A 12,018-nucleotide genomic window follows, 5' to 3' on the forward strand; every position below is an offset into this window, starting at 1 on the left:
GACCTCCGGCAATCTCAGTGCCAACTGGCGGATATTCAAGCAAAGGTTTCTGCTGTACATCACAGCCTCAGACCTCGAGGGGAGTCTGATGCAAGAAAGAGCACACTTCTCTCAACAGCAGGTAATCAAGCCATCGAACTCTTCAACTCGTTTAACTTCACCGAAGGCCAGGACAAGACAACGTTTCAGACCATCCTGGACAAGTTCGATAGTCACTGAAGTGGACACCAATGAAATCTTCGAGCGCTACATATTCAAACGAGGTCTTCAAGGTAAAGATGAATCTTTCAATGCCTTCTTAACTAACCTCCGCCTGCTAGCGCTGTCCTGCAACTTTGGTGACATTGCTGACTCCATGATCCGAGCCCAAATCGTGTTTGGAGTTCACTATGATCCTCTGAGAGAGCAGCGCCTAAAAATCAAGCTTATGACCCTGCCAGTCACGATTGAAACATGTACAGTTCATGAGCACGCAAAAAATCGGTGTTCCCAATACAAACCGGCTGAAAATGAGAAACTTGCTTCCCAGGAGGCAGAGTGTGTGCAGGCAATCTCCCGGATGCAGCGCCTCAGCATTGAAGACAGCGGCCATCTCGCGCGCACTGGTGACGGGTACCCCGTCACGACGTACCCGAACTGCGGCAACCACTTACATAAGATCATAAGAACTAGGAGCAGGAGGAGGCCATCTGGCCCCTCGAGCCTGCTCTGCCATTCAATGAGATCATGGCTGATCTTTTGTGGACTCAGCTCCACTTTCCGCCCCAACACCATAACCCTTAATCCCTTTATTCTTCAAAAAACTATCTAAAAAACATTTAATGAAGGAGCCTCAACTGCTTCACTGGGCAACATTTAATGAAGGAGCCTCAACTGCTTCACTGGGCAACATTTAATGAAGGAGCCTCAACTGCTTCACTGGGCAAGAAATTCCATAGATTCACAACCTTTTGGATGAAGAGGTTCCTCCTAAGATCAGTCCTAAATCTACTTCCCCTTATTTTGAGGCTATGCCCCCTAGTTCTGCTTTCACCCACCAGTGGAAACAACCTGCTCGCATCTATTCTTAAATGGACACTGCCCTGCAAGAGGCAGGCGATGCTTAAACTGCGGGAAGCCTGGACACTATTCAGCCGTGTACAGGTCTGCACCACCAGTCAGAGGCCAGCGCTCCCAATTCCAACGACGGCGTGTCCAGTATGTGCAACGACGATTACAGGATTCTGATCCTGGCAGTACAACGGATCCAGAGCACGAGTGCCTGGAGTCCGCCTACCGAGTGGGCATCATTACCACACGTGAACATGCCACACCTAACTTATCTCGCGTTCAGTCCATCCTCGCTGTGGATTCGGAGGATGAATGGCGTGCGGTGATGCAGGTCAATCGCTGTTCCATCCAGTTCAAGCTGGACACAGGTGCTTCTGCCAACCTCCTCTCGCAGGCAGACTTCAAACGCATCAAGAAGCCCCCCCAAGGTCCTCCCAGCAGCCTGCCAGCTCCTGGACTACAACGGTAATGCCATCACGGCACTGGGGTCCTGCCATCTTCTCGCCTCCAACCAGAGCACCCATGCACAGCCAAGGTTTGAAATTGTCAAGCCGGACTGGGCGCGCAAGCCTGCAAAAAGCAAAACCTGGTGCAGCGGGTTTATTAACGACATCCTCCAACGTGGATCTTCAAGCCGGCATTGACAACATCCTCGCTCAGTGTCCAGATGTGTTTGATGGGATGGGCACTTTGCCATATCGGTACAAGATCCTACTGCGACCTGATGCCAAGCCAGTGGTCCTTGCAGCACGCCGGGTCCCGGCTACGCTGAAGGAACGCCTGAAGGAACAGCTCAAGGAGCTGTGACAGCAGAGGATCATTTCCAGAGTAACCGAACCGACTGACTGGGTCAGCTCGATGGTGTGTGTTAAAAAACCCTCTGGAGACCTGCACACCTGCATTGATCCCAAGGATCTCAACCAGAATATAATGCGTGAACACTACCCCATCCCGAAGTGGGAGGAACTCACCAGTGAGATGGCACATGCACGATTTTTCACGAAGTTAGATGCGTCACATGGATTCTGGCAAATCCAGCTGGAGTCCAGCAGAAGGCTTTGCACCTTCAACACACCGTTTGGCAGGTGCTGCTATAACCGTATGCCGTTCGGCATCGGAGATATTTCATTGCATCATGGAGCAGATGATGGAGGGCATCGAAGGGGTTCGTGTGTACCTGGACAACGTCATCATATGGTCCACGACCCCTGAGGAGCATGTTTCCCGTCTCCAGCAGGTATTCCGCCGTGTCCACGCCAATGGCCTGAAGCTGAACAGGGCTAAATGTTGCTTTGGCATGTCGACACTCAAGTTCCTAGGAGACCAGGTCTCTCAGCAGGGCTTGTGCCCTGACACAGACAAGGTCAAGGCCATCGCAGCCATGAAGGTCCCGGAAGACAAGAAGGTGGTATTGCGCTTCCTGGGCAGGGTCAATTTTCTGGGCAAGTTCATCCCAAACATGGCCTCACACACCATGGCTCTATGAAACCTAGTGAAGAAGTCCACTGCCTTCAAGTGGAAGGTGGCCCATCAGGCAGAGTGGTTGGAGCTGAAAGCCAAGCTCACCACTGCACCCATATTGGCATTTTTCGACCCAGACAGGGAAACGAAAATCTCGACAGATGCGAGCCAGGATCGCATCGGTGCGATCCTGCTGCAATGCAATGACACCTCATCCTGGGCACCAGTTGCTTATGCATCAAGGGCAATGACGCTCACCGAACAAAGGTATGCACAAATAGAGAAGGAATGCCTCGGCCTCCTCACTGGCATTCTCAAGTTTCACGACTATGTCTACGGCCTGCCAACATTCACAGGCGAGACGGATCACAGGCCCCTGGTCCACATTATCCACAAGGACCTTAATGACATGACGCCTCGGTTGCAGCGCATCCTCCTCAAACTCAGAAGGTACGACTTTGACCTGGCCTACACCCCTGGCAAGGAGTTCATCATTGCCGATACACTGTCCCGCTCCATGACCGTGCCTAGTGAACCACTGAACGTCATCCGGCACATTGAGTCACAGGTGCAGCTGTGTGCTAGCACCCTCCCGGCATCTGATGAGAAGGTGATTCGTATCCGTGAGGAGACAGCCAAAGGTGTTATGCAACACCTAGCCAATGGCTGGCAAAAAGGGCAGTGCCCTCAATTTTTCAATGTAAAGGACAACCTAACGGTGGTTAATGGTATCCTCCTCAAACTGGACCGGATTGTAATTCCACACAGTCTCCAGAGCTTGGTGCTCCGTCAAATCCATGAGGGCCACCTGGGTGTGGAAAAGTGCAGACGCAGAGCCGGGCAGGCTGTCTACTGGCCCGGGTTTAACTGTGTGACCTGTCAATGCTTCCAGCCTGCGCGGAGTAAGGAGACACTTCAGCAGCATGAAATCGAAACCTCTCCGTGGTCCAAGGTTGGCATCGACTTCTTTCATGCAAATAGTCGTGATTACGTGTTAACCATTGATTATTTTTCCAATTACCCTGAAGTCGTGAAGCTCTCAGACCTCACATCTCGGACCGTCATCAAGGCCTGTAAGGAGACGTTCTCCAGGCATGGTATCCCACTCATGGATGACAGTGGCCCGTGCTTCAGCAGCCATGAATGGTCTCTGTTTGCCCAGTCGTATTAGTTCAAACACGTCACTTCCAGCCCACACTATCCGTAGTCAAACGGAAAAGTTGAGAAAGGGGTGCACATAGTGAAGCAGCTCATCTGCAAGGCCGCGGATTCTGCGTCTGACATTCACCCTGTGCTGCTTGCGTACAGGGCGACCCCACTGTCCACTGGCAGGTCACCGGCTCAACTGATGAACAGGGACCTGCGAACGACACTTTCAGCCATATACTTGCCCAACCCGGATCACCTCCCGGTGCTGCAGAAGGTGCAGCAACTCCGAGACCGGCAAAAACAGGGCTATGCTGCTCATGCCCGTGTTATCCCCATCAGACACTGTTCGGGTCAAGATCCCTGATGGAGGCTGGTCAGCTCCAACTGTCGTTGTTTGACTGGCTGCCCCCCCGCTCGTATGTTGTGCGTCTGGCTGATGGTTCTGTTGTGTGACGAAACAGATGGGCATTACGCAAAGTTGCCTGCCTGCAACCACATTCTTCTCCGTTTCCTTCTGTTGTTTTGCCACCTCCTGATACCTCGACTCACGAGGCCACCGGTCAGACTTCAATCCCGCCCATCAAGGCGTTGTTATCCCCACCACTCCGGCAGTTGACCAGGATCAGACGCAAGCCACAGAGGCTTATCAACATTTGTTCTGTTTGCTTTGTTCTGTGTTCTCGCATTAGACAGCTGTTTTCACATGTACATATATACATGCAGTGGATGTGAACATATGTGAACGTATTTACAAGAATAGGCCAATGTTAACATATGTCATCCAAACAAAAAAAGGGGGGGGGGCGATGTCATGATATGCAGACACACACATAATATACAGGCAGGCACAGACAAGCAACTAATGGACACCGAGATCAGGACATGACCAATAAGCAGGCAGGACACTCAGGGGTGGGATTTGACTATAAAAGACACGAGGCGCTGACACTCCACCTATTTCCACTGATGAACATCTAGAGAGTCAGTCAAGGGTGTTGTTACAATCTCACAACTCCACCATGTGGCTAAGAGCTAGTCTGGTTCAGTCAGACAGTAACCACACTTAAGCTAGCAGAGAGTCGAACTCACCGAGAACTGTGCTATTAGTTTAATAAACCTGATTGAACTAACTTCAAGGTCTGGAGTGTCTTTTTGATCTAAGCTGCATCCAGTTGCAGCCAGTGTTATACCAGTGTACTTCACACGGCACCTTGAAGGCCTGCAAATTAGCATAATAAGCAGAAACATTCATTGGTGACTAATTTTGTCAGGACATGGTCAGTTTTGTGGATCGGGCCAGCTTGTAGCACAGGAAATCCTAATTTGCAGCGAACGTATTTCTGCTTAAAATTAATCTTTTGCACTTATCTGACTGAATTGGAGTGAATGCCGGCAAACAAAACAGCAAAATCTAGTGGAAGCTGTCCCAGTTTTCCGGATTTTAGCCGTTACTGAATATGTGGAAAGGTTGGAACACTTTTTTTTAATTGGCAAATGGGACCGCAGACGAGGCTAGAAAGCACTCCATTTTCCTGAGTGTGTGTGGGGTGAAGACTTAACAGCTCGTGAGAAATCTAGCTATACCACGGAAACTGAGGGGCATTTAATTTGCAGATTTTGTTGTACTCGTTCAGAATGACCACAATCCTAAACCCTCAGTATTTGTACAACATTTCAAATTCCATAGTCATTTTCAGAAGGCAGGACAGCCTATAGCTGACTTTGTTGCTGAATTGTGCCAGCTCTCTGAACTTTGAGAGTTTGGGCTGTTTTGGAAGACAAACTTCAGGAAAGTAGTTTGTGGCATTCACGAAGACAGCATTCAGCAGTGTTTGCTGGTAGAAGCCACGCATACTTTTGAGAAGGCTCTAGAAAGATTTCAAGACATGGAAATGGCTGCCACTAATGCAAAAGATATTCAGAATGCCAGTGGTGGCTCGCTGGCGGGTGCACTGTATCAAGTAAAGAAAGAAGCTGCAAGTAAAATGGTGGCAACAGTGGAATGTTTTAGGTTTGGTGTGGTGGGTCACACTGAATCATTGCAAGTTTATGGACGCTGTTTATCACCAGTGTAACAAGAAGGGGTATTTAGAGAAGATGTGCCTGGATGCTAAGAGCAAGTCGAAGGCTGAACTGAATTTCAAATGCAAGGAAGCCTCAGTCGATGCTTGGAATACTCAGACCAGGCAGAGGAACACTACTACAACATGTTTTTTATATGTGAAGAGTCTGCAGATAAACAGAAAATCAAGATGTAAGTGGACACGAGCCTCTACATTGGTAATCTGTGAGGTGACCTTCAGGAAGATTTGGGGCTCTAAGCAGACACCAGCCATTATTCAGGCAGCAATCAACCTTCGACTATACACCAGTGAGACTATACCATTGCTTGCAGCATTCGAGGTGGACATTGCCAAGAAGCAGGAGCATGGCTCCTTGTGGTAAAAAAAAGCATGGACCGAGTCTACTGGGTTGACTGGCACAGGAAAATTCAGTTAAACTGGTGTGAGATAAAGCATGCAACATGTGACCGAGGATGCCATTCAGAAATATCCTGAGATTTTCACAGGTGAGCAGGGTTCATTGCGGGCCACTACATTTAAATTATTTGTAGATCCTCCGGCTACTTGCGTTAACAAACAGGACAGTGCCCTACACCATGAAAGGCAAAATGGAGGAGGGGTTTACGGAATCACCAGTGTTACTGTGCAGATCACAGTGCAGTTGCAAAGCTCCCGAAGACTGACATAATTAAAGCATTAGTTTAATTGTATTTCCAATAAAATTTAGGGGGGCAGCAGTGTTATGATTATGCATTTTATTTAAATCCATTCATGATTTCATCAGTAAGTGCTGACATCATTTTTAAAAATAAATTTGGAGTACCCAATTTTTTTTCCCCCACTTATGGACAATTTAGTGTGGCCAATCCACCTACCATGCACATCCTTTTGTGTTGGGTGAGACCCATGCAGACACAGGGAGAATGTACAAACTCATCGTTAGCTGTGTGTATTTGACTGCCGTTAGTTCTAATTCGATTGCCCTTAGTGTCCAAAATTGCCCTTAGTGTTGGGAGGGGTTACTGGGTTATGGGGATAGGGTGGAGGTGTGGACCTTGGGTAGGGTGCTCTTTCCAAGAGCCGGTGCAGACTCGATGGGCCGAATGGCCTCCTTCTGCACTGTAAATTCTATGATAATTCTATGATTAAGTCACTGTTATTTTGATGTTTGGCTAGCTGTTTCTGAGTTCATATTGTATTTTAAACTTATTTTTAAAGAAGATTAACTTTATAAACATTGCATTTTGGCTACCATGTTTTGATCAAGGTTCCACATTAGTTTTGCTGCAAAACCCCTTGAATAAGTTAACTTTGAGTATTGTTACAATTGAGAACAAAGAAATGTACAGCACATGAACAGGCCCTTCAAGCCTGCATTGATCATGCTGCCCGTCTAATCTAAAACCTTGTACACTTCCAGGCTCTGTATCCTTCTATTCATGTATTTGTTAAGACGCCCCTTAAAAGTCATTATCGTACCTGCTTCCACCACCTCCTCCGACAGCACGTTCCTGGCACCCACTATCCTCTGTGTAAAAAAAGAAAAAACCTTCCCTCGCACATCTCCTCTAAACTATGTCCCTCGCAACTTAAACCCATGTCCCTTAGTAATTGACTCTTCCACCCTGGGAAAAAGCTTTTGATTATGCATTCTGTGTATGCCCATCATAATTTTATAGACTTCTATCAGGTTGCCCCCCTCAACCTCCATTGTTCCAGTGAGAACAAACCAAGTTTATTCAACCTCTCTTCATTGCTAATGTCCTCCATACCAGGCAACATTCTGGTAAACCTCTTCTGTATCCTCTCAAGTTTCCAAATCCTTCTGGTAATGTGATGACCAGAATTGAATACTATATTCCAAGTGTGGCCTAACTAAGGTTCTATACAGCTGCAGTATAACTTGCCAATATTTATACTCAATGCCCTGGCCGACGAAGACAAGCATGCCGTATGCCTATTTGACTATCTTCTCCACCTCCATTGCCACTTTCAATGCACCCAGATCCCTCTGCCTGTCAGTACTCTTAAGGGTTCTGTCATTTACTGTATACTATGATGTTTTTAGGAATATTGTGTCTTGGGACTTTTTTAATTTAAGGGGAAATTAAGGGAGAATGTAATCTGTTCAAGTCCGTGTGGTTTGATTGCTACAGATTACAGGGAATCCCGATTGTTTTACTGGTAACAAGATTAAGAGGTGTTTACACCTGGAGACCGTGGCAGTCACGTGCTAACAATGACCAAGTCTCCAAAGTTCAAGAAAAATGTTGAGAATGTTGGATTATAACCAGTTATGCTTTAAATTGTCAATTTAATTCCACAATAGAAATAGAGTCTGGGGCCTTAAAAATCACAGATCAGCATTTCTACTAGGCTCACATGATTCACATTACCATATGATGGGCTTTGAGCGGGAAGGTTACAGAAGATGTTATTGTGAAATCAGGTTACAGACTTTCCTAGAATATCACAATCAGTATGCCATGGCCCAGAGAGAGAGGGAGAGCAGGTGGTTCACTGCACAGGTGCATGGATTGGAAAGACCAAACTTGTGAGGAGTTAAACAGGGCTGGAAGATTTGCCTAACTTTAGCTAGAGAGAGAAGTCTCCAGGAAATGCACCGTGAGTTAAAAGTTCTGGAGTGAAAGTTTCCACTCTAAAATAGGAAAATATCTGAAGTAACCTCCGGGAGCTAAAATCGCTTTTGAGTAATTCTGGAAGAATTTAATTTTGGGAAAATAAACTGCAATGTATACCTGATGTTTTTTTCAGTTAAAAGTTCTGTTCTTTAAGTTGCCTATAAATTGTGTCTCGTCAATTATTTCAGTGTATTTATTATAGTAAATGTCTTCAGCTATTAAGGGGAGGTTTGTTTTAAATATATTTATTAAGGATTGGAAGTGTTGCAATTTTGATTTAGTATGCTGTTAAAAATAGTTATTGCTAAACACCTCTCTCCGGGCATGAAAATGGCTCTCATGCTAAAAATTCCAGACATTTTTAAAATTGATATTTCAGCCTCCATCTTAATCCCATTTGATATTCCGATCTTTGTTTCCTGTAAAAATAAAAAGTGAATGATAAAATCTACTACTATAAAGTCTGATGATTCTTATATAGATTGGCTATGTGATGACAATTATTGCCATGGAGATGTTTCCACTGGTAGGAGAGACCAGCACCCAAGGGCACAGCCGCAGACTGAAGGGATGATCCTATAAAACTGAGATGAGGAATTTCTTCAGCCAAAGGGTGGTGGGTTTGTGGACCGTGTTGCCACAGAAGGCTCCACCCTCCTCGAACAACTGGCTCATCCTTGATTTTGAAAGGTGCACCCTGTACACTACCTTCAGTTGTATCAGCCCCAGCTTCGTGCACAAAGTCGAGGCAATTACCCTCAGCAACACCTCCCACCACAGCCCCTCCTCCAGCACTACTCCCAACTCTTCCTCCCACTTTGCCTTCACCACCCTCCCCCCACCCCAGGACACCCGTCCTCTTCCAAAATTGTCCAATATGTCACCGAGATGACCCTCTTCCCCACCCTACCCTCCCTCCCACAGAAAGCAACGCCTCCAATAACGAGGAGGCCGGCTCTATCGGTAAGACTTTCCTCGCAAAGTGCCGCACCTGCATATACTGAAACTTTCACCCTGCACCAGCCCAAACTTATCCCCCAACTCTTCCAAACTTACAAATTGCCCTCCCTGGGACAGATCCTTAAACCCCCTCTCTTCCCATCCCCAAAACCTCACAATCCCCCTGACCTGGACCCCAGCCTAACATGCTGTCTAAGCTGCCTCCAAATCTTCAAAGTGGTCACCACCTCTTGACTCACTGAATACTTCCTTGGGGCTGTAAGGAGCGGTGGTGTTGCCAGTGCCCACAAACCTGACCCCCTGCAAGAGCCCGCTTCCATCCTCACCCACAGAGTCCCCACCTTCTCCAGCCCTCCACCTTCTCTGCATTTGCCACCCAATAATCAACAAGTTTGGGAGACCTAACCACTCCCCCCCCCCCCCCCCCCCCCGCTTTCACCTCAGCAGTATCACCTTCCTAATCCAGGCCACCTTCGCCGCCCAAACAAACAAGATCAACTTGTCCACTCTCCTGAAAAAAGCCTTGGGTAAAAAGATCGGCAGACATGAAATAAAAACAGGAATCACGGCAAAACATTCATCTTAACTGCCTGCACCCGGCCTGCCAACGACAGAGGGAGATTGTCCCATCTCAGCAAATCAGCCTTCACCCTCCCCAGCAAATCAGTGAAGTTAAACTTCCAAAGTCCTGCCCAATATTGGGCCACCTGCACCCCAAAATACCTAAAATGAGATGCTGCCAGGCGGAATTGTAGCCCCACATCCACTTCCACTCCCGGAGGGGAGGCAACAAAATACTCACTTTTCTCTAAATCCCAAATCTCAGGAGCAACCTCAATTATACTCCCGACCGAAGTGCTCGGCTCCAAAATACACAGGAACAATTCATCTGCATATAAGGACACCCTATGTTCCACCCGATCCCCTCAACGCAATAGCCAAAGGCTCTATAGCCAATGCAAACAGAAAGGGAGAGATGGGTCATCCCTGCCTTGTACCCTGATGTAAGGCAAAATACCCTGAATTCACCATTGGCCCCTTGTATACCAGCTGCACCCAAGCCACAAACTTCGGCCCAATCCCAAATTTGTCCAGTACCACCATCAAATAACTCAACCTGATCATATGCCTTCTCCGCATCGAATGCCACAACTTCCTCCATATCCCTCCCCTCTGTCAGAGAAAGCACCATGTTCAGCAACCTCCTCACATTCGAAGACAACTGTCTTCCCTTTACAAATCTCATCTGGTCCTCTCTGATCATCTTTTGGAGACACCCTTCCAACAAACGCCAACACCTTTGCCAATATCTTGGCATCTACATTCAGCAGAGATATGGGCCGATATGACCAACATTCCACCGGATCCTTGTCCTTTTTTCACAATAGCAAAATGGAAGCCTGCCTCATTGTTCACAGCAAGACACCATTTCATGTTTTCAATCATCCCCACCACCCGCCTCTTCCATCCCCAAAACTCCCACCTTGAAACTCCCTCATTTCCTACTCCTCCTCTGGTGGCTCCGATCTATACAGGCACCTATAGAACTCCTGAGCACTTTATTAATCTGTTCCAGAGTCGCCGCCAACTCCCCTGCCTTATCCCGCACCTGAACTATCTCCCTCGTTGTGCACCATCCCCCCCCCCTCATCCTCCTCAGTAACCTGGCCCCACATACCCCAACAATCCCCACCTCTCTCATATTAAAGAACAATACAAACTGTCCACAGAAAAAAGGAATAAAACATAAACTCAATACATGTGAACAAATGTAAACAAACACTCCCAGTCAAGAGATAGGCAAACAAAACCCCAATCAATTTTTTAAAAACCATCCCGTTCCCACAATCGAAGTCCAAGTCCCAACTCTCATCTCAGTCCCAGTCCTTCAGCCTTAACGAACGCCTCCACCGCCTCCACCATCTCAAAATAAAAATCCATCGAGTTGTGCGTCACTCTCAACTTTGCAGGGTAGACCACTCAATCTCACTCCACCGCTATGCAGTGCCGCCTTCACCCGTCCAAAGGCCACCCACCTTCCTGCCAACTCTGCCGTCAAGTCCTGGTATATTCGTATACCAACAACTTCCCACCTCACCTCTCGCCTCTGCTTCTCCCAACTCAAGACCTTCTCCTTCACGTGGAACTTGTGAAAGCAGATTATGACTGCCCTTGGTAGCTCCTTTGCTTTCAGCTTCAGCCTGAGTCACCGATGTGCCCTGTCCAACTCATAGCAGGAGTGTTCCTCCCCCTCCCCCACCAGCTGTGCCAGCATTTTTGCGAAGTACTCGGTTGACCTTGGCCCTCCACCCCCTCAGGCAGGCCCACGATCTGCAAATCCTGCCTCCTTGAGCTGTTCTCCAGGTCCTCCACCTTCGCTCTGAGCCCTTTGATGACCTCCGCCACCCTCTGCAGCTCATCACCCATTGAGGTGAACCGATCACTGTGTTGGGACGGAGCTTCCTCCAGCCCCTTCAACTTCTCTCCTTCTTCCCGCATCTCGACCAACGTTGTCATCACTGCCACCTTTACTGGGCCAATCACCTCCTCCACCCAATCTTTCATCGCACCTATCATCTCCCTCCATGGCACCTCCACATGCTTGATGAACTGCCTCTCAAGCTCCCCCGACATCACCTCGGTCAGAGTTTCCATTGTGAGAGGAGCGACCCACCCAATGACCCAGCCCCCAC

This window comes from Scyliorhinus torazame, chromosome 1, assembly GCF_047496885.1.
Source record: "Scyliorhinus torazame isolate Kashiwa2021f chromosome 1, sScyTor2.1, whole genome shotgun sequence".
NCBI classification, from domain to species: Eukaryota; Metazoa; Chordata; class Chondrichthyes; order Carcharhiniformes; family Scyliorhinidae; genus Scyliorhinus; species Scyliorhinus torazame.